Genomic DNA, 25,403 nt, shown 5'->3' on the forward strand with positions numbered 1-25,403 from the left:
CTAGTTGAAAGCCCTGAAGTTGGGTCAAAGGGAAGAAGGGAAAGGTTTCCACAATCTCCAACGCCATTTCTTCCTCGAGTTGCAGTTGAGAATCCAATGAGAAGGTCTTCAGAAAGGCTTTCTTTGATATGACAGAGATGGTGAAGGTCCTCTATGAAGAGAGGAATACCAGATTGCTGGGTGAAAGCTCCAAAGCTCCCAAAGGAGAAGGTGATTCAGGAGGAGGTAATGGAAATGGAGGTAAACCCCCACCCTCTCCACCATCTTCTTCATCTTCTTCTTCACAAGCATCTTCACCCTCTTCCACTAACACAACCCTTACTCATACTCATCAACATACCTCAAAAGGAACTAGTAAATCGCCCTTACTAAAACTTGATGTTAAATTTGAGTTGCCCATGTATAATGGTGAAGTGACTGCAGAGAAGCTTGATAATTGGATTCGTGAGTTGGAGGTCTATTGCATAATTCAAAACCTTCAAGAGGATGACATAAAGATTTAGTTAACTTCCTCTAGAATGGAGGGTGCAACACTAGTGTGGTGGGAAATAAAGACACAAGAGGAAATAAAAAAACACGGTAAGATCTCAATTTCTTGCTCTGATTTCATTGCTGCAATTAAAAGACAATTATACCCTCTAGCTTATATGCAGAAATTCATCATGAATTGGTATAACTTTAGACAACTTAAAGATCAAAATGTGCAAGATTACACCCAAGAATTAAAAAAAGGTCGCTAATGTTAGGTGTAGATTTGCAATCACAAGACACATTGTTGAAGTACATAGGGGTTTTATACAATTACCTTAGGCATACTATATTAATGTTTAATCCCAATAATCTAGATGATGTGTGTGTGCAAGCCACTCATCTTGAGGAAAGAGGGAAAAACACACCAAGGATTGGAGTCTAAAAATATTAAAGAGGACATTACAACATCTCTACCATACTCAGATGGAGAATTCTGTGTTTTTCATTTTATTTATTTATTTAATTTTCTTTTGTTTTATTTTGATTAAATCAAAATGTTAAACATTACAACATTGCTACTATATGAAAGCACATGTTACTTGTTGTAAATCCAATTTAAGATTGGAAGTCAACCTCAAGTCAAAGAAGTCTTCAAATTAGCTCAAAGTAATGATTTCATGTTCGTAAATGATATTAAATGCAAATGAGTTTAGATCTTGAAAGTGTTCTGAAAAATTTATACCTAAAATGAGACTAAACTTTTTGTACAATAAAATAAATGCTTAAGAGATTAGATTGAGTCTCAATGCACAATCTCACTCCAGCAAAAATATATTTAAAAATTTTGAAACAATGTAACCGTCCAACTTCCTTTAAAAAAGAATCATAACCATTTAATTAAAAAAAAATCCAAAATCAAAGTATTATTTTAGTGAAAATCATAATACCTATAATATTATTTATGAAATGAAATTTACTTATATAGGTATTATATAGCATCTTTTATGAAATTTACTCATAAGGGTTAGTTTAGTGGTTGGATCAACCACTTATAAACTTTAAGAAATTTATTCGTAAGTGTTAGTTTAGAGGTTGGATCAACCACTTCTAAACTTAAAGGATTAGCTCAATCTTTTTTGGACCATTTGCATGTAAGTTCAAATGTTAACTCAACTATGGACCCTTTACCAATAAGCTTCGTTGGGATGGGACCATTTGAATATAAACTCACACTCAAGAGTTAATGAGGTACACCATTAACTAAAAACAAGTGGTTAATGAAAAGGCCATTAGCAATCAGTGGAATTGATTTAATTAATAAAACTAACCAAGTGCATTTGACCAATGGAGAGGTCATAAACAACTTTTGTAATTAGTGGTGGACAGTGACTTTTATAAATAAATTTATTAATTTAAAAAAAAAAATCAATTAATTAATTAAAAAAATAACAAAAAAAATATGTACATTTATATAAATTAAATAATTAATAAAATTTGGTAAGTAGCAAAAGGTTTATATCTTGAGAATATATCATATTTTTAAATATATCATATTTTTAAGATTAAAAAAGATCATGCAAATTAACTAAATCATAAATTTATTTTAAATTATTATTATTATTATTAGTTATAAGAATATTTAATATTTTAGCCCTGGGTGCTCCAACAATGATCAACGGTAATGATTATTTTCATGGTAGCTCAGTTTAACACATTTAAGACTGGGGAATGGTGACGCATCCCATCTGCCATTCTCACCGGCTCCATTCATTATATGGGATTGGGTGGTTGGACCTTAAGAATCTTGCATTTAATAATGGCTTGGGATGTGGAACTCAACTTCATTCCGTAAGTGGCTGCTCATTCTAGCATTTGTAGAACTGAGAAAGATAGGGAGTCTAGAGGTGACAGAAGGGGAAATTCTTACCTAACAGACATGGTTCATGAGGACAATTGCTCCAAGAGAGGAGGGAGAGGAAGAGGTCATCCTCCTCCCCCATGGCATAGTCCAAGAGCAAGCTAGTTCGATGAGGACCTTCCTCAACGTATCAGACAAATGGTCGTAACAATGGAAGCAGAGGAGATAAGAAATATAGGGGACATTCACTAGGCAATTATAAATTTTCTTGAACAACACTTGAGGGACCAGGAAGAAGTTATGTGTGTAATGAAGGGTTGAATCATCGATTTAGATTTCCATCTGATTCAAGCTCAATTGACTCTACATGTCTTGGCTAGTGTTTTGAGAATTTAGTTGCCTCCACCACCCCCGCCTCCTCCAACTCCTGAGACAACTCAGACCCCTCTTCTATGAGACCCTTAGATTCAATATTTCAAGGAGAAAAGTCAAGCAATCTTGAGAAGTTGGAGTTTTTACAAAGGAGGGGGGAGAATTCAGGAAAACCATGTTCATTAGCCAATGAGGCAAAAGAGCAAACCACTAACAATAAGGTAGTAGTGTTATACAATCTGACGGAAGAGATACCACAATAGGAAGCCAACATCAGCATCAGAGGGACTCTCATTGAATGGGAAAGACCACCATGGTTGTCTGAAGGTCAGGATGATCCCTTCAAGTAATTCTGGACATGACCTAGAAAGGCCTTCTCAATATTTGTCACTATGTTGTATTTTTTGCATGCTAGTCTAATCTTTTGATGATAAAAATTGGTCTCATGTCACTCAGAGAGACCATCTGGTTTCCCACCTAAGGGCAGATGGTCATCCTTAAGCTAGCTCCCAGTTAGACAAGATTTTTTATTTCCTGAACATGCTCAATTTGGACAGAGTCCGTTAATGTTTCTACATGCCTATACTCTATGTAAATTTTTAGTAACCTTCTGAAATCTTGGTTACAAAAAATAAAAATGTAAAAATAATTAATATATGAGTTATATATATATATATATATATATATATATATATATATATATATATATATATATATATATATATAACAAGAAACGTATCAAAACAACATAAGAGCTCAATTTCACGAACAAAAGTCAAATGCAAACTACATGATGGCTTTTTTATTATTAAATTGAAAAAAAAAAAAAAACATAACTACCTTTGAGATAAATCTTGATCCTCTATTTTTAATTACTACTAAAAATATTGCATGAAAGTTAAATGCTGCTAAAAATATTACATGGAAGTTAAATCCTTACCACCCACCTAATAATTACTTATAATTAGGGCAACCAAATCAATTAAATGGCAAATAACCCTGATAAGAAATAGTCAATTCATACTAATCAAGACATTTACCTCATGATATATAACACATTAACAAGATTTAAAAAATCATAAAATTTATTGATAATTAAAATAAAATTACGGAGATCTTATTCTAATTTAAACATAAATAATTAAATTAAAATTTTAAAACTTTATTTCAAAATAAACACCATTTACCTACAAATAAAAATATTTCAAAGTAAGCGTCCGATCCGAGTAAAAGATACTATCATTACCACCTAGACGATTAGACATCCAACCCGTAATCGCAACAACCCAATTTCAAGAGCAGAGCTCTACCAACTGAGCTATATCCCCCGTACTTGGACCAAGTGGAGCATACATGAAAAAGAAAAGAAAAAAAGGATGCCTTTGCTTTTTCTTCCTACAATTTTCCTGGCGCAGTTGGGCTATCATGGACTTGAACCAGAGACCTCGCCGGTGAAGTAAATCCTCGCACATGTGATACTATCCAATCAACTAATTGGAAGAGAATCAATAGATTCTTTTTCAAGAGCGATTCATCCTTCCCGAATGCAGCATACAACTTCCTCTCCGTTGCACTGCGCTCTCCAAGTGTGCTTGTTCCCCTTCCTTTTCTTTTTATTTCCTTACCGAGCCAACGGCAAGCAAATGGAAATCACTTTTGATGAGAAAAGGAGGGGTTGAAAGACCCTCCTGGCCCAACCCCGAGACACTCCAAGATTCTTTTTTGAACCTGCGCTGCTCCCATGTGAGGAGATGGATAAAGACATCCCATTCGTTGCACTGATCCAAGGGCTATTCGTAGTGGGGAGTCGAAAACCAAAGAATTATTTTTATTTACACAAAACATTCCTCTATTCGTATAACTAGATCCAATTTATTTAACCATTTCAAAATCATATATATAATATTATAAGAAAATATCTATTTATACTTAAAAAAAACAAAAAACCACTCATATATATATTTTTATTTCTATCCATTTTATTTATTAATATAATATTTATTTTTTAATCTTTAAATTCTCTTTTTATTAAAATAATTTATTTACAGAATAAAATAAGCTCCTCAGCCATCCATTTCATTCTCTATAAAGTAATATACATAAAGCCAACAAGGTGAACCGAAAGCTTTATAAAAACTAAAATAATTATATACAGATCAGCGTTCATCCTTCTCTATCTCAATTATATTATACCCCAAAGGAATCGTATATATTTGATATGCATTCATTCATATATATACACATATTATTTATATATATATATATATATATATATTTCAAAGTATTTATATCCGTTTTATTTGTAATTAGATTTTCAAAGGAAATTCGTATCTACTTTACATGTATTTAAATTTAAAAGAAATCTTCATTTTATTTTATTATTATTATAATTTTAGGTATTAAAATTTATTTATTTTTATTAGTTTGATTTACAAAGAATTTGAACCTTAAATTTTATGGTTTACATAATATTTTATAACACAAAAATTGTCAATTGGGTTGTTTTTATCTGCTTATATCAATAATCATCAAGGCATCAAAGTTCATCATGTCACTTGTGGTGATTTGATCTTGGAAGAAGAGGATAATAATAGTTCCACTCAACCACCCGAGATAACCCAAAATACCACAAAATTTAAATCTTAAAAAATAAACATTGATTTATTTTTTCTTTTTTTTTTTATTATTTTTTTTTCTAGAAAATATTGTTATATGCTATATATGTTTCACTTCTCAAGGGACAGTTCCTCACAATAGAGTTAATAAAAATACACTTAAATCCATATTATGAGGGTTAATTTCAGTAGATTTCATATTTATAAATTATTGTTTTATGCTTTTATATGTAATAGATAAAATGTGGAAAATAGAGAACAATGAAATATAATCACACACCAGTCACAATGAACAAAAGAAATGTTTTGAGAAACCCTTACAAGAGAAAACCAAGTTGGAAGGTGATGTCGTTATGCTCTCTATTTCTTTGGAGTTGAAATAATGCAAGTATAAAGGAGAATGCACTCTCTACAGAGTTACCAAATACATGTGCCCCGCTAAATTGCTACAGATATTAAACCCCTTTCGTTATGCTCTCACTCCCACTCCCACTCCCAAGTTGTTCTTCTCTACCATGGAATCAAATATAATTGAAATGAATGGAACCCATTTTCCTCCTGGTGCCTCGATTATAACATAGCCTAATATCCAATTACGGGTTAAGTTTGACTCCTTCAACTCTCAACTAGAGTTACAACTTTGACCCTTTTAGAGTTTTCTTCATAATCTTGACATGGACAACCCATTTTACACGAGTAACAAGGACTGATGTGGCATCCTCTTGAATTATGGTGGTCAATCATGATAGATCAACTTCTGGGAAGCATAACTTTTGTATATGATCATATGTTTGAAGGTGGGCCTTCCAACCCTAAAGGTATGGATTTTCATTATGCAATTGGGTGATTTTGCTTGCTTATCTTGGACACATTTGGACATGGATTAGTGGGGGGATTCGACAAAAAGAATGGGCTTGGTTTGTACTCTTGTTCCCTTGTCCTAACTTGGTGGTTAATCTTATATCCTAGGCCTGTGGGATCTCCTTTATTGACTACTAGCTTTAGGAGTGGCACTACATGGGAAACCTCGATTTGTGATTGCATTGAAATTTTATGACACAAGTTGAAATTTAATATACAAGATGATCGAGATAACATAAATATTTTTTGTAAGTCTAAAATTCTATTAATCAATCAAAAATGAATTACATCATATCAGATCACATCAATCTTCTCCTAAGCACATTACACATCATTACATTTTGTTCCTCCTTGGATTTGGGTTTCTCCTTCTTGCTTTTCCTCTTCCTGACTTCTATCCATCCTAAGGGATTATTAACAATAGATGGAAATGAAACAACCATATCATTTCCTTGAGATGTTTCCATTATCAAGTGCTCTAACATATTTGGTGGATCATTGTCATTATTGTTAATTTGGCAGCCCAATGACAAATTCTAGCCATGGGACAAGATTCCTCTTTTCAAGAGGACAAATTTTGACTATTGAAGCGCTCAATTTGGACAAGGGAAAGTGTATTTTTTGAATTAAAGCCCACATGTGCATATTTGATCAGGATGGCCCTACAACAAATTGGACACCCTTGGAGGGGTATAAATACAAATGACCTCAACCTCATTTGGACATCATCTTGGAGCATTCTTCTATTCTCCTTCTTGGTTTTGGCTCACACAGGTCTGAGGCAGGCTCGTAGAGATTGGCTCGCATAGGTCTGAAATCGCAGGTTTTGAAGCTCGCACATGCATTCTAAGGTTTTGGTTCTCAGCCGCGGGCATGCAACAAGGAAATCTAGACTGTAACTGCATGTAGGTTGGTTCATTTGTGTGGTTGAACCCTCTCAACTATATGCACATCACATCATCCATGTGGTTGTTACCTAAGGTTTAGTTTTTTATTTGATCGAAGTTTTTGCTCATTGACCACAAGTTTCGACATTTGACTACAGACAACGAGAGTTGATTACATGATTCTGAAGCAGGGTTTTGAGTATTAGCATTGTTGGGTTCATCTCATGGATATTTTTTAGTTGATTTTACTGGATATGTTTATGGTTGTTGATATGGATCATTGTACTCTCTTTTGTTGAATCATTCGATGACACTCTAATAAGAAGAAGAATTTGAAAAGGGTTTCCCCATAGAAGGTTTTTCCCTAGTCTTCGACCAATCTTGGTGTCTCTATTTGTGAATTATTTTCTTCTAATGTTCCTTTATGTTTATGCTGCATTGATGATGATATTGGTCTTTCTACATAGTTGCATATGTTGTTGAATAATGATATAAATCTGAAAAATGTTATGATGATATGGAGTGAATTTAATGTGTAAATGAAGAAATGCAATTATCAAAGCAAAGAACAATATAACCCTAAGAAAAATTAACATGGTATCATAGTTGGATTGAAGAAAATTCATTGAAGATCACTCCTATGAAGACATCTTTGATGGATGCAAAAGAATATGGAGGAGACCTAAAAGAATACTAGGGTTTGAAAGAAACTCTAGGCAATTTGAATATTAGGGTTTGATGGACACGATGAAGTTAGGGTTTATAAGAAACCATGGTTTATGGGTAAGATTTGAGATATGCCATCTAGAAACCCTAGCATGATCAATATGAACATGTTCAAAGCACTTGTGACAGATTTGATGAAGCCCTAAATGGGATAGTCTCTATTAGGCCTGGTTGTTGATGAAGTTGGTTAAAATATTGAAGGCAACATTGTCATATGGATAAGAGATGGTAATGACTCTTGAAGGTTGTTTCAAGAGGGAGTTAATATCCTCATTAAAATATAAGTACTTTATGAATTTATCTTACTTATTTGTGATTATATACCTATTTGGGTCTATTGTTTTGATTACTACCTTTACTTCTTGAATGTATATGTGAGTATTTGGATACTTCTAACATCTTGATGAGATTTGATAAGTGGATCCTTATTGAGGATCATCTACGATGCAGGAAAATAAGGCTAGTGTAGGAAGAGGAGCTATAGTTTTCCTATGACAAGAAAGTTGACAAAGTGCTCCCGCTGCTAATGTCAACTAAGAAGATACTCATGTATCTGAATATTTCAAGGTATGTATGGTGTATTGTTTCAATGTTATATTTTAGTTGCAATATTAATGACAATGTAAGACCTAAGGTATGATGGGAATGTCACCTTCACAAATGACTCATTCATGCATATGAAAATATGTTTGATTCATGATATTTATGATGAAAATATGCACTTGGTATTGGACAAGTATCTCACATTCTATTAAGTCATGGTAAATCTACATAGAAACATTGATTTATGATATATTGGTATACTTTATATTTGACAAAGCATCTTACATTTTAGACTTGATGGATTTCTAGATTTTATAGATTGTTTTTTATATGGTGACTTGATACCATTGATAATCCTTATAACAAGCAAGGTAACTATGATTATATAAATAAGATTGATATTCAGGATCTTCTTGTTGGCCTTGTTTAGCTTAGTAATTATGACATACGATAAAATTGGATGCCCTAACTTAATGGAAGTCATGTAGTGATTATAATCTCTGAAGTATGATGATGCACTTGTTAGCTTCCCTATTCATATGACTCTAACCCTTGATGAAAGTTTGATGCCATGTTCATATGTGATGATAAAGTAGCTGATGATAATGATGCATAAATGTCTAAGGATCTGATATAGATTGATGATCTAACATTTTTGTTGATGCATGACAGTATTATGATAGATAGGTTGATGACTTGAATGATGATGACTAAAGTGGCTTCTCATTAAGAGGGAGAAACTCTTCATAAGATCCCTACACCTACTATCATGTGCTTTAAATGTATAGAAGATATCTTATTGTTGAAGTTTTCTGACATAAATAGACAAACCTCTGATAATGTTGGTTTGCAACAAGTTATGGTCTGAGAAGAGAGGGTTTCCTTGAGGCTAAGCCCCAACAACATGGAAGTAAGCTTAAGGGTGTGGTTGTAGCCTCTCAACCACACAGAAGAATGCCTATGGATGCGGTTATGCATGTAGGCCACAAAACTGAAACTTTATGCATAAAAGCATAAGTGCACCTGGAGTATGGTATTCCTACATACATGAAGCAGACAATAGAATGTCCTATTAGTAGAAAAGTTGGAATATTTAGCTTACTATAGCGAACGTGAATGTGCTGACTAAACTTGTGTTTGCAAGAGACCGGAATATGCGTATTTGTATGTCATTTTGATTTAACCATTGAAGCTAGTGTATGACAATATTTGATAACAGTTGCAAGGGTTTGACAATATTTGGCTTATTGGTATAGATGAATAATGTTTGGAGTTTTGACATAATTCTTGGTGGTTCATAAATACATTTTAGCTTATGGATTGTTTGAATTCAGTGATATCAAGTTAGAGTTTTGATCTGATTTAGTACTTGATGATCAATGGTTTGCCTTGATGACAATGCTATGTGCGCATAGTGACTTTCAGTGATTAATGTTGGCATTGATTCTATATTTACTTCATTGGATTGAGCACATTGGTTGTAATACAAACAGTTGAAGTATGTAGTGATCTCACAATGAATGTGTGAAACTTATATGACGTATGCTGGGTGTATGCATTTTCATTTAGTGACAGAAATGATCCATGTTATGATCATATGATGGCTTGATAAAGTTTGATTGGATAGTGCTTGGTATATAAAGGTTGTTGTAACTTGATATTTGGATGTGATCTCTACCTAAGAGTTTGTCACAGTGATAATTGAACTTATGGTTTTGATATTAGTTTTGATTTGGCATCTAAGGCTTCATAAGCTTGCTCAGTTGATTTGATTGCATAATATTGATTTATGTAAGGCTGAGCATATTGGTTTGGTCAAGTGTTATGTTTGTAGATAGCATTGTATGGTTTGAAGCAAGCTTCCCAAGCTGGGTATGTATGTATTGACAATTACTTGGTGAAGCCAGGAAGATGTGCCAAATCCAAACCTCCACATCAAAAGTAGTCCAAGGTATGACCTTAATTTTGGTTTTATATATTGATGGTCTATTCTTGACAGGTAATGAGCCCTTGATGATCAAAGTAAGAGGGATTTGGCCTCTAAAGTTCGAAGTAAAGAACCATGGCATGATGATTTACTTTCTGAAACTTGGAAAAATATATATATATCATGAAGTTATTGAAGATTTCTTGGAAATTGGAAATGCAAGTCCTTCAACACTCTTATTGAATTATGCATAGATATTACTGGACATACCTTGACAACCGATAGTTGATTAAAGAATTGACGTTCTGTGTGAACACTTGTCTATATATTCAAATGTTTTGCATAGAATCTGAGTTAATTCATGATTGAGCCTCTTTATACACATTGAGTTGTTGTCGAGCACGCTTCGAGATATTTGCATGGGATGATCAATTTTTGGTCTGAGACATTCTTCCGGTGATATGTGACTACATGGATGTACTGTTGTTGTTGGAGATTGTTATTGATTAGATGATCACATATGGGTGTTGCATTAGTATGATATTTTCCATGATATTTTTGGATGAGAAATTTGTAGCTTTAATCACAATCAAGGTTGAATATAATGTTATTGGCATAGCTAGCTGTGAGGTAGGTTGAAGAAGCTCTTTGGAGAGTTGTTTAAGTAGGTTCTAGAAATGATAAGGATACATTGTGATAATATTGAGTGGGATTTGATTTGCAGAGAATATCGTATATAGTTGAGACTGAGATCTCTTCATATATTGAGACAACAGTGTCGTACGAGACAAGCTTAGGCTTGTGGTTGCCACCTCCATGAGAGGGAGGATGAATAAAGTATGTATATCTATGTATATATATCTATGTATATATATATATATATATATATATATATATATATATATATATATATATATATATATATATATATATATATATATATATATATATAATATTTGATTTGATTGTGACATGATGATTAAGAAGGTACCATAAATGAGCATGATGACATGTTTCTAATCTATAGAGAGTAGGACTAATTGAGAACATTAATCAATCTCTTCCCCCCTGTCTGAGCTCCCAAGGTGAGGAATTGAGATGGAGGGCTCTTGGGGTTGAGGTATCTATAGACAATAGGTTCGTAGATGCTTCTCCCCTATCTGTCACCCATAGGGGGTGTGTGATCCTTGTTTGTTTTGACAAGTCAAGTATCAACCCCTATCTTGGTCTATGAAAAGTATACCCCATTTGGCATCATACCCTCAACTCATGCTTTTTGGGATTTTCCCTCCCCATCTAGTCAATGGGTTGAGGAGTCTTATGGGTGTGTGGTCCTTACCTTTGGTAAGTTGGGTATCTCACCCAAGCTCGAAATATGATGCAGGTGTTCTACCACATGACTATTGACTGTCATTGTTGGGAAGATCAGTGGGAAATAGGATGGGTTGAGATGTTCTCCCCTATATCACCTATTACTCGATATGGGTCTGGATATGTTTTGCTCCCCCATGATATTTTGGGTTGAGATGTGCTCCCTGATGTGGTTTTAGGTTGAGATTTGCTCCTCGATATGGTTTCGAGTTGAGAATAAGCTCCCTGATGTGATTCCAAGTTGAGCAGGGCTCCCTAAGGATAATCTCTTTGATGTTTCCTTGGTGGTAGCATTGGGCTCCCCACTAGTAGTGATTATGGGCGGTAGCAGTGACTCCCCGATGAATATAGGGTGGTAGCTTAGGCTCCCCTCCAATATCAAATTCTTCTTATTTCTGATTCGAAATGTTGAACATATGAGCTAGGAAATCAAGAGATAAGCAGAAATGAGCAGAGATGAGAAGTGATGAAATTTGATGATGAGATTCTTGAGATTGGATATGATTTGATGGTATGATACTTGTGATGATTATATGATGCAGTTGGAATTTTTCCCTAGCTGAGAGGGATTATTAATTTGGAAGCTCAATGACAAATTCCAACCATGGGACGAGATTCCTCTTTTTTAGAGAACCAATTAACTATTGAAGCGCTCAATTTGGATAAGGGAAAGTGTTATTTTTTGAATTAAAGCCCACACATGCATATTTGATCAGGTCGGACCTAAAGAAAATTGGACACCCTTGGAGGGCTATAAATACAAGTGACCTCATCCTCATTTGGACATCATCTTGGATCATTCTTCTATTCTCCTTCTTGGTTTTGGCTCACACAGGTCTGAGGCAGGCTCACAGAGATTGGCTCACACAAGTCTGAAATTGCAGGGTCTGAAGCTTGCACGTGCATTTTAGGGTTTTGGTTCTAAGTTGCAGGCATGCAACAGGGAAATCTAAGCTACAACCACATGTAGGTTGGTTAATCCGTGTTGTTGAAGTATCTCAGTTGCACGCACATCACATCATCCGCGCAGTTGGGATCTAAGGTTTAGTTTTTCAGTTAACGGAAGCTTTCGCTCGTTGACCACAAGGTTTGGCAGTTGATTGTAGACAGTGATAGTTGATTACAGGCTTTTGAAGCAAAGTTTTGAGTATTAGTGTTGTTGGTTTCATCTCATGAATATTTTTTAGTTGATTTTTCTAGATAGTTTTATGGTTGTTGACATGGATCATTGTAATATCTTTTGTTGAATCATTTGATGACAATCTAATAAGAAGAAGAATTTGAAAGGGTTTTCCCCATAAGGGGTCTTTCCCTAATCTCTGACCAATCCTAGTGTCTCTATGTGTGAATACTTTTCTTCTATTGTTTCTTTATGTTTCTGATGCATTGATGATGATATTGTTCTTTCTACATAATTTCATATGTTTCTGAATAATGATATAAATCCGAATAATGTTATGATGTTATGTTGTGAATTTAATGTGTAAATGAAGAAATTAAATTATCAAAACAAAGAACAATATATCCCTAAGAAAAATTAACAATTATTTGAATGATATGATTCATAGGTGCGTTTTTTACCACTCTTTGAAGATTCCAAAATCACGTTGAAGCTTGTGCCATATTGATTGAAGGATGAGCTTCCTCTCATGAGGGTTGAGATGGACTATTATGAGTCTGAGATAATTCTATAGGAATAATGTCAACATCAGGAGACTTTTGATTTTGTGAGTTATTCTTCCCATGAACCGTAGTGGGCGTGGATCCTTTGGGTCCTTTTGGATCTTTCCATCCATGATTTTTCTTCTTGGCATCTAAGTGCGAAGAGGAACCTTGCGAACATGGGTAGACACTTTTTAGGTGGTCGGGATGCTAACAAGTCTTGCAACAAAAATTCATATTCTCATAATCCATCGGTTGGGTATAAACCCTATCTCTCCTTTTGAGCAGAATATTTTCCATCAATCCTTTACTAAGGTCCACTTCAACATAAATGTGAGAAAAAGTGATAAATCATTTAATAATATTTTTAGAGTTGACTTTGATGAAGCGACCTAACAAATTTCTCACATCTTCTAAGATGGTTGGATGTGTCATATGAATGGGAAAATTGGAGAGCCTTACCCATATGGGAGATGTCAGATACAACATTGAGAGAGGATTAAAATCTAGGAACCATGTTTTAAAGGAAAGCCCCGACTACCCCCAAAACTAAGGTTCATTGTCAAAAACCTTATGTTTGTACTCTAACTTATGAAAAAGCAAAATAAAAAATCCTTTTGAGCATAAATATATCCAAACATTTTGAGACTAATTCTGGTGTATCCACTCCTTAAGAGTTGATGACGAAGGCCAAAAAACATTGAAATGACAGATAATCACTTGCCTTTCTTAATATGTGGCTATGTATATGCATGCAGTATTATCCACTTTTAGAGAAGGGGTTTCCACTGTCTGCCTCTCCACCACAAATGTAAGACTATAAATATATTTAGGGTTTGGTGAGAGAGGCCCTAGTTTTCGAACATTCGTAAATGATCTAGGTGGGATTGAGGTGGGTTCACCTCCCCCTTTGACTCTGCCTCGAATTCTTGCTACAATGTGAATCAGTGCATCGTTGGATATGTCATATTCACTAAGGATATTTTGATTTTGAAGCTTACGCACTTCACGAATTAGCAGTAAACATCCATGAGGAACATGCACCTTCTCCTCTATCCTCATTGTAAGAGAAAAGACAATATATGAGTTTGTAATGTGTAAGAAAAAGGATCCTCTTGAGATTGGTGTTACCAAGATTGAGAAATTCTCCAGATATGGATCACATTGCTGGTAAAATTCCTCCATGCTTCTGAGTTGATTCTGCACCACAAAACTGTGAAGGATTGCATTGAAGGGAGTCATTTTGAGGCCCTTTGAATCCTCCTGCGCCACAATTTCCTAAACCACCATTAACGAATTCGTCGATCCACTATTCCACAAAGCAAAAGCTTTGACAAATCCTTCAAACTCTGCAATCCCAATCACTTTAGGGTCGACCATTCTTGAAACCCTAGCAAAGAAATTTCACTTGATCTCTTGATCCAGATAAGCAAAATATCAAATTTCAAAATTATTTATAAATTATTATTCAATTTTAAAATAGATATATATACTGTATTTAATATATATCTTATAATTAAAGTATTAACATTAATTATATTTTTACAATTTAAATAGTGCTATTTAATATATTATATTAATAATGTTTATTTATTTTTAAGATTTATTTATTATGTAGACAAATAAATAGATTTGAGATTTAAAAAATATATATATACTAAATTAAATAATGAAATAATATATAAAAAAATTGCTTGTATTATGATATTAGATATATAATGTTTAGTTTGAAAGGATTTTAACTTGAGTGGTTTAGTGAAATCCTCAACTATGTGTGTTCAAGTCTCCTTAGACATATTGTAACCAATTAGTTTGTAGTATTTATGAAATAGTTATAAGATTTTTAGAATTTACCAATTCTCTAAACAAAAATTCTCATTCTTCTTAAATAAAATGTTTAGTTTTTTTTTTTTTTTAAAGACCTCAAAGTTATTTATGTTTGTTTTGGACTTTCCTTGCATTATGTTTGTTTGTTGTTACACTTTGGACATTTCTTATTGTGGCGAGATGTGCATTCTACAATCTAGTATGAAGGTGATGTGTGATTCGATCTATTAGTAACCTCGAATTAACATGTGTCCCTTTTAAAATAAAAATAAAATATTCTCTAAATAAAAATACCAAGTAAGTTACAATTAAAAATAATAATGAATATACATAATTGATATTACAACCCAATATGAAGAAGATAGTAAAAATATTTCACTCACTCTCAACCATAAATGAAATATTTCAATATCCATATGAAGTAACATAATTTTATAACAAATTTAGAGATGAATAAAGGAATTAAAAATATAGATAAAAATGTTAAAAATGTTATATCTTATATTTTCTCTTTTGAGTGTTAAAAATGTTTAGTTTTTATACTTTTTTTTAAAATATTTCAGTACAGAATTTGAATAAATGAGAGAGATAGAACCCAACTCCTTCACTCTCACTCTCAACCATAAATAAAATCCAATAAGAAGGAAATGTAAAAATCTTGCACTCTCACTCTCACTCTCACCCTCAACCATAAAAAATATTTCGACATTCATATGAAGTAACATAATTTTATAACAAATTTAGAGAGATAATGTAATTAAAAATAAAAATAAAAATCTCTTTTGAGTGTTAAAAGAATATAATTTTATACATAAAAATAAATAAAATAAAAATCAATACAAATTTTAAATAAATTATTTGAATATTAATGCCAGTTAATTTATTTTAATATCAATTTCATATATGAAGAGAGAATGTGTATATAATGTTGACCACAATAAAACATTTCAATCCATAAAGTGTAGTAATTAAATGTAAACAAGTTCAATTACTTCTTGATGAGAATAATAAAACTAAGGTGTGTATTTCATTTAAATTTTTAGTATAAAATTAATATATTTTAATTATAATATTATTAATAATAAAATATTCAATGTGAGTCATAAACAAAAAATTCTAATATGCAAGATTATAATATTAACATGTATTTAAAAATATATTAATAATATAAAAATGTTTTACTTTGTACAATGTAGTTTATAAATAAATAGATCACTACTTAAAAGAATTCAATACCAACTATGTATGTATTATAAATAGCTTTATAGAAAATAAATATATGTATATATCATATACATATAAATCTATATAAATATATATATATACATTTATATATATCTATGTAATATATATATATATATATATATATGTGTGTGTGTGTGTGTGTGTGTGTATATATATATATATATATATATATATATACATATATATACATACATATATATATATATATATATATATATATATATATATAGGGAGAGAGAGAGCACAGATCTATGAAGCACTAAACACCACCGAGAGGGATTAAGTCTCCAGAGATACAAACATTTTTTAAAGTTTTGCACTATAAATTTGGTTTGCACCTCAAAAGATTGGATCCCTCTCTAAGCATTCTAGACATGTGGTTAAGATGGATCTATACTAGTATGTTTATTATTTGTTGATGTAAACGTTCATAACTTACTTGGAAGAGTATGATTTTCCTTCATTTTTGTGCAATTTTTTAGCGAAATGTATATAGAACATTCTTATGGCAAGGGTGGTAATTGAAAAGAAAGTGCTCATAGTTTAGCGATTATTGATGACTTCGATAATCCATTTAAGTTTAGATTTTCTGGAAGACTTTTGTCCAGATATATTTCTAAATATACTCTATCATCATTAATATTTTATTTTTGTTAAATAATCCTTCGGGATATTGTAACATTATTAGATTAGAATTTATAGTATAGGTAGTTTTTGTTTTACAATTAACGAAACCACCAGACAATTGAGATATGGTAACTATTCTCAGTTTGTATAAATACTTGATGATCTTACATAATAATATATGTTTTTATTTGTGGATTTCAATGGGCCTATAATAGTGGTATCAGAGGGGGGATGTTTGGATATCGTCGGAGTAATAATCCATTGAGTCTTGTTTGAACTCCATCGATGTTTTGGTGCGTGGGACCACGTTCTATTGAATGTGTGTGAGACCTTGATGGTTTTGGAAACCAAACATGACATCATTGCTGGTGATATTAGAAATTTGAGAGAGTCCCCCATAGTATCTTGGAGTTGTTGATCAAGTGATAAGATGTTTTCTTTAAACCTTGCCCTGGGACTACTTGTTTCGTTAAACTTCAGCAAGTTTTGTGTTGTCGTACATTGTTGGATCTATAGAGCCAATCCAAACCATTGTTTGGATTTGGCACGTGCGGTCATCTCTTTTTTTTTCCCCATCCATCTCAAGCTCATTATTTGTCGTAAAGGCCCGTTATTTGTCGTAAATTTTATTTCCTGGTCATTAATTAACATCGATTGGATTTGGTTGATGACCATTACATTGATGTCTATTGTGAAGGCCTTTCCACGGGACTGTTGATAGTATACCAGATATTTTCAACTTTTTTTACAGACGTGACATATTTAGCAGTTCATTAATTTTTTTTTTTTTATTTAAATATGACATCCATAATTTCTTTGGTTGGAGTTGTCCTTTCTGGGAAAGAAAATTACCTAGAATGGATAAGTGATCAGGTGCTAAAAAAATAGCTCAAAAATCAAAGTTGTTGAATTGGTGTGGAACATGGACGACCGCGTAATGGTCGTCATCTTGAATCCAACACAACTCATTTCGCACGAAACAGACTCTGTATGACTCCAAAAATAAGTTCTGTTCACTTTCCGAAATAAACAAATTTAAAAAAAAAGGGACAACCCAGTCAGTAGTCCGTATTGTTGACGTGGCACTGTCTCGAAAAGGTATGTGGACATTGACTTGGTCAATGGGTTACTCAGCTAATGATATCATGCCAAGTGGCACATTCTGGTTGGTCAAAATTTCACATTTTCTATTGGTTGGGATGGTGGCCAACCACCTGCTGACATGTGGCCTAGCCAGAGGCCGCCACATGGCAGCCCAGGAGGCCACCAAAATTTTGTTTGAAGTCTGGGAGGAGGCAGCAAGGGTCAAACCTGTGACCTCCCATAACACACCAAAGTCATATGCCAATACACTAAGCGGTTGTTACTTAACCATTATGAACGCGTGTTCATTATAAATTCTAATGTCGCGGAGTTTGGAGGTTGGGCCAGCCCACAGACTTAACCACCCATGTGAAATAAGCATTTTTATCCACCAACAATTTATGTGACTGTCGTAGGAAAGGGGCCAGCGCCAGGGCTAGTCCCTGGGTGCATGGCCCTTCATATGACCTTAATTTTCGCATTTTTAGGCCTCGGAATCCAAATTATCTGCCCGCCAAATTCGCCAAGATTTTGAAGAATTTGATGGCCAGTTAGCGGGAATTTGAGCCAAAACGAGGGTTCAATGCCAAATTTTGGGCAATTTGTGTATCGAATAGTGGAAAAACTAGGAGAGGTCATAACTTCTCCAGTTTTCGACCAAATTGGGAACAAAAAGAGGCTAGATGGCCATTTTTGGACATTCTTGACTCACTGGAGCAGTTTACAGAAGCATTTGAGCATTGTAAACACGTATTTATACACATTTTGAGCATAATAGAGAGGCCCAAGCCATTGGACGCTGGACCAAGAAGACGTAGCCCATGAGGGGTGAACTCCTTCATCGTGTTCTTATTGTGATGTGTTGTTGGTGATGTTCTACACATTTATATGTTGTTGTTCAGTTTCTTATTTATGTTAAATTGCTCATAAAATTAACATAAAAACTCATTTTCACTTGCAATAAACACATGAATCCTTAAGCACATGAATAACATTTTGTTTATAATCTGACTAGGATCTTAGCACATCAACACTAATATTCCTAAACAGATCATTTTTGGTATCAAAGCACTAGGTTTTCTTTGTATAAGAAGGATTTAACTGTTTGCAAGTTTATATCATTCTTATAAGGTTAAAACTCAAAAGAGGAGAAGGGAATCTAGTTGAAAGCCCTGAAGCTGGGTCAAAGGGAAGAACAGAAAGGTTTCCACAATCTCCAACACCATTTCTTCCTCAAGTTGTAGTTGAGACTCTAATGAGAAGGTCTTCAGGAAGGTTTTCTTTGATATGACAGAGATGGTGAAGGTCCTCTATGAAGAGAGGAATACCAGATTGTTGGGTGAAAGCTCCAAACCTCCCAAAGGAGAAGGTTATTTAGGAGGAGGTAATGGAAATGGAGGTAAACCCCCACCCTCTCCACCATCTTCTTCATCTTCTTCTTCACAGGCATCTTCACCCTCTTCCACTAACACAATCCTTACTCATACTCATCAACGTACCTCAAAAGGAACTGGTAAATCACCCTTACTAAAACTTGATGTTAAATTTGCACTGCCCATGTATAATAGTGAAGTGACTGCAAAGAAGCTTGATAATTGGATTCGTGAGTTGGAGGTCTATTGCATAATTCAAAACCTTCAAGAGGATGACATAAAGATTCAGTTAGCTTCCTCTAGAATGGAGGGTGCAACACTAGTGTGGTGGGAAACAAAGACACAAGAGGAGATAAAAAAACACGGTAAGATCTCAATTTCTTGCTCTGATTTCATTGCTGCAATTAAAAGGAAATTATACCCTCTAGCTTATATGCAGAAAGTCATCATGAATTGGTAGAACTTTAGACAACTTAAAGGTCAAAATGTGCAAGATTACACCCAAGAATTCAAAACAGGTCGCTAATGTTAGGTGTAGATTTTCAATCACAAGACACATTGTTGAAGTACATAGGGGGTTTACACAGTTACCTTAGGCATACTATATTAATGTTTAATCCCAATAATCTAGATGATGTGTGTGTGCAAGCCACTCATCTTGAGGCAAGAGGGAAAAACACTCCAGAAGAGGGTAGTAAAAAGACATTTAAGGGAAAAGAGAAACATAAGGGTTTCAAAGGAAAGAAAAATGCATCCATTAAAAAAGAAGGAAAGAAACATTTTGTAAACATTGTTCCAAAGAGGGTCACGATGAAGTTAATTGTTGGAAGCTTCATCCCGAGATGAAACCAAAGAAATTCAACAACAAAGGAAAATAAAAGACAATTTCTGTCATTCAAGGGGATTTGGGATCTAATTTGGGTGATGAAACTAAAGTTATAGCCATGGGTATAATGGAAAAGAATCCATTTCTAGCACTAGTATATCAAATTGTCACACTAGTACTCCAAATGAAGAAACGAGAATTGAATTATTTCATGTGAGGGTAATCTCAAAACACACAAAAATCGACACACTTTTTGATAGTGGGTCTCAAGCCAACTTGATATCTGATGACTTAGTCAAGAAACTTAATCTTGAAACCATTTTACATTCCAAGCCATATCCATTGGGTTGGATATGAAAGGACACAAACTTACATGTTACAAGAAAATGTATTCTTCGGTTTGCAATCACAACAAACTTCATTGATGAAGTTGAATTAGATGTTGTATCGCTTGATATATCAGGGATTGTTTTGGGTAGTCTTTACCTCTATGATGGAAAAGCAATCTTCTATCGTCATGAAAACAAGTACCACTTGTTCAAAGATGGCACAGAGTATATTGTGAGAGCTCATCGCAAGAAACTAAATCTTTCACTTGTTAATGTGGGGCAGATGAAAAGACCAGTGAATACAAGCAAGAATTTAGTGCTTATATTTATCAAACCAAATGTTGATGTTTATTATGAAGCATTTGATAGTTGTAATTCAAAATTGAAAACTGATTTGGTTGATGTCGTTAACTGTGATGATGAGGTGTTTCAAAAAGCAAAGGGATTTCCTTCCAAGAGGAGAATCCAACATGAAATACCATTGCAGCAAAAGTGTCTTCTTTCTAACATTGACATGCATCGGATGTCAAGAAGGGAAAGTGCAGAAATAACAAAGAAAATCCAAGGATTATTGAACAAAAGGATCATCCAACCATCTCCTTCACCATGTGGTGCACCTATTGTTTTGGTGCCCAAGAAGAATGGAGAGCATTTCATTGAATGGGACTCAAGGAGTGGCTATCATCAAAGTAGAGTTGTTGAAGGAGACATATGGAAGACGACATTCAAAACCAAGCAAGGTTTGTTTGAATGGATTGTTATGTTTTTTGGTCTTTTCCATGCTCCTACTACTTTCATGCATATGAAGAAAGATGTGTTGAAGGCATTTCTAGACATGATAGTCCACTTAGATGACATTTTCATTTTCATAAAATTTCATTATGAACATGTCATGTGTGAGAAAGAACTACTTGATGTCATATGTCAAGAACATTTGTTATTGAAGATATCAAAGTATGTGTTAGATAGAACTTCTTTGATGTACTTGGGCCATAATATTGGAGAAGGTGAGCTAAAGTTAGACCTCTCCAAGATTTATGCCATTATGGATTGGTCAACACTCAAGACAGTCATTTGGATAAGAGGTTTTTTGGGAATAACCCATTGTTGGAAGAAAGATTTTGTTATTTTTTCTTCTATTGTAGCTTATTTTCATTCTTTGGTAGTTGTGCAAAAGGTCTTCTAGTGGGGAGGAAAACAACAAGAGGAATTTGATGCTTTGAAACAAAAGATCATTTCAACCTTTATAGTTTCTCTTCTATACTTGAAAAATCATTTAAGTTTCAGATTGATGTTTACGACTATGCCATGGGCACAGTCCATATGCAACATGGTAAGCCCATTCCATTTCATTCAGAAATGTTCAATGGTGCAGTGTTTAAGTTGCATCGACAAAGGCACTTTCATTGGATGGGTTTTCTTCTACTATTCCACTTGGTCAAAAGGTATAAGTGACAAGTTTGTTGATGTATTTTCTTGGCCTATTGTTTGTATAACTACTTTCATCAAGCATCATTTTTTTTAACATGAGAGTTATATTTAGCAAAATACATACTTTCAAGATGTACATTCAAGCTTGAGTCGAGGGAATCAAGTAGAGGAATTTGTTTACCATTTGCATCAAAATGTGTTGTATCATATTGGTAAGAAGGATGTTTAGACTGATAGTAACATGGACAAAGCCAAGGAGTTCATTGAACAACTCCAAATGATACATCAAACAGTGCAATATCAGCTTGAAAAGAGCAAAGGTAAGTACAAAGCAAGGCACAACAAGCATCGCGTAAATTACAATTTCCAAGTTAGTGATGAATGGATCAAGATTGGAAAGGTGAGGGAATTGTACCCTCACCTACTGGACAACTGAAAGTGAGCTTTTGGGGTCCAAAAGGATTCCAGTGGGGAGGAATGATCAGGTGATCAAAAAATAGCTCAAAATTCAAAGTTATCAGATTGGTGTGGAACTTGGATGACCACGTATTTCTTGTCATCTTGAATCCGACACAACTCGTTTTGTGCAAAACGGACTCCGTATGACTCCAGAAACGAGTTCTGTTCACTTTCCCAAACAGGCGAATTTTCAAAAAAATGGGACAGCCCAATCAATAGTGCGTACTCCTGACATGGTGCTGACTAGGCAGGGTATGTGGACGTTGACTTGGTCAATGGGCTCCTCGGCTAATGATATCGTGCCAAGTGGCTTATTCTGATTGGTCAAAATTTCACGTTTTCTATTGGTTAGAATGGTGGCCAACCATAGGCTGACACATGGCCCAGCTGGAGGCCGCCACATGGTAGCCCAAGAGGCCACAAAAAATTTGTTTGAATTCTGGGTGAAGGTAGTAGGGGTTGAACCCACGACCTCCCAACACACACCAAAGCCATATGCCAATACACCAAGTTGTTGTTATGTAACCATTATGATTGCGTGTTTATTATAAAGTTTAATGCCGCAGAGTTTGGAGGTTGGGCCAGCTTGTGGACCTAACCACCCATGTGAAGACTGCATTTTTAGCTGCCAACAGTTTATGTGATCATCAGAGGAAAGGGGCCAACGTCAGGGGCTAGCCCTTGGGCGCATGGCCCTTCATATGACCTTAATTTCCACATTTTTAGAACTTGGTGGCCAAATTATCCGCCCATATTTTGGTGGATTTGGTGGCCAGTTAGCAGGAATTTCGGAAAAAAATAAGGGTTTAATGTCGGATTTTAGGCAATTTGTGGAGCGAAGAGTGGAGAAACTAGGAGAGGTCATAAATTCTCCAGTTTTTGACCAAATTAGGAGCAAAAAGAGGCTAGATGGTCATTTTTGGACATTCTGGACTCATTGGAGCAGGTTGAAGAAGTATTTGAGCATTGTAAACAAATATTTATACACATTTTGAGCATAATAGAGAGGCCCAAGCCATTGGAAGCTGGACCAAAGAGACGTAGCCCAGGAGGGGTGAACCCATTCATCATGTTCCTGTTGTGATGTGTTGTTGGTGATGTTATATACATTTATATGTTGTTGTTTAGTTTCTTATTTATGTTAAATTGCTCATAAAATTAACATAAAAACTCATTTTCACTTGCAATAAACTCATGAGTCCTTAAGAATATGAATAACATTTTATTTGTAATCTGAGGAGGATCTTAGCACAACAAAACTAATATTCCTAAATAGATCAATAAGAAAACTCAAGAGTACATTGGTTTTTAATGATTTGTGGCAAGATGTTTGTCAAGGAAAGAAGGACATAGACGATAAATAAATTGCACCAGAACCTCCAGATGATGACAAACAATGTGCCATCTAGGAAGTCAAGAACAATAAATCCTATGTTATGATTACAACATCAGTCTCAAAAGAGGTAAGCAGATACATTCATTCTTGTAAGACAACATATGCAGCATTAGACATTTTAAAGGAACTCTATGATTCACATTCATAATTAGAGATTATTCAGTTGTTATTGAAGTTATTTAATTTGGAGATGAAGGACAATGATCCAATGAGATTGACTTATGAAATAAAGGTTATTTTCCATGATATAGAAGCCACAGGTGTTAAAGTAGACTTACAATTAATTGTCTTCATCAAAGCCCTACACCCTGCATACTCTCACTACTTGGAATCTCTCCAAGCTAGTGGACAATTAAAGGATATTACTTTTGATAAGTTAGTAAATAAAATTGCAGAAAGAGAAAAGGATTTTGGGAAGAAAGAGTATGTTTCTAATGCTAATATAGAAAGCTTGTTCCGCACACAAAAGGAACATAAATCACAAAATGAGTTTGCTAGAGGTGGAAAGAATCATAGAGGCCGAGGTAGAAGGAACTTTAGAGACAGGGGGGAAACAATAACAACAATTAGGGTGATAGACAACAAAATGATCCGACACAGAAGAATTTAGAGTTTCATAAATCAAATATCAGATGTTATAGGTGTGGCAAAATTGGTCATAATTTAGTTAATTGCAGTGTTTCTTGGGAGAAGATTATTAATGAAAAGAAATAAAAAAAATTAATGAGAAGACAGAGAAACCACCTTTTGACAAAAGTAAAACAAATGAATCTTCTCATTATATAGTTGCTCACTGCAATTTCAATATTTATATTATTTTTAATACTGCATTTTCTTCATCGGTATATAGTTGGATTTTAGATTCAGGTGCTAATTGTTATATGGCATTTCGAAAAGGTCTTTTGAAAGTTTCAGTGATGATGTTGATGGTGTTGTTTATTTTTCTGATAAGTCTGAAGTTAAACCATCAGGAATTGGATCAATTAGATTAAAAATTCCACATTTAACAGATTACATATTGAAGGATGTACTTTATATTCCCCAATTTCAGAGGAACTTAATGTCCCTCATTCATATCAGATAGCAAGGACATTCAATCCATATTTTTTATGGCGTAATTGAAATTCATAGAGCAAGCGATAATTAAGTAATTATGACTGGTGTTGAAGAAGGTACATTGTTGAAATTGAATAGTAATTCATCTATTACACAGTCTGATACAAATTCAGCTCTATTCATGCAACAAGATAATCTTTTGTCTTCAAGTTTATTATGGCATGCTAGATTTGGTCACATCAACTATAATAACATTAGAATTATGAAAGCGCATGGCATTAAAGGTCTCCCCACTATTCCAAGAAAGATCACACCATGTGATGCTTGCATCTTGGGGAAACACAATAAACAACCATTTCATAGTTTTGTTTCTATATATCCCAGAAAATTAGGGGTCATACATTCTGATTTATGTGGACCTATGCATGTACCAACTGCAAATGGAAATAAATATATAC

Source organism: Pinus tabuliformis, chromosome 9 (assembly GCF_031772625.1).
Source record: "Pinus tabuliformis cultivar Carrire ecotype Pingquan chromosome 9, CPIR1, whole genome shotgun sequence".
Taxonomy (NCBI): domain Eukaryota; kingdom Viridiplantae; phylum Streptophyta; class Pinopsida; order Pinales; family Pinaceae; genus Pinus; species Pinus tabuliformis.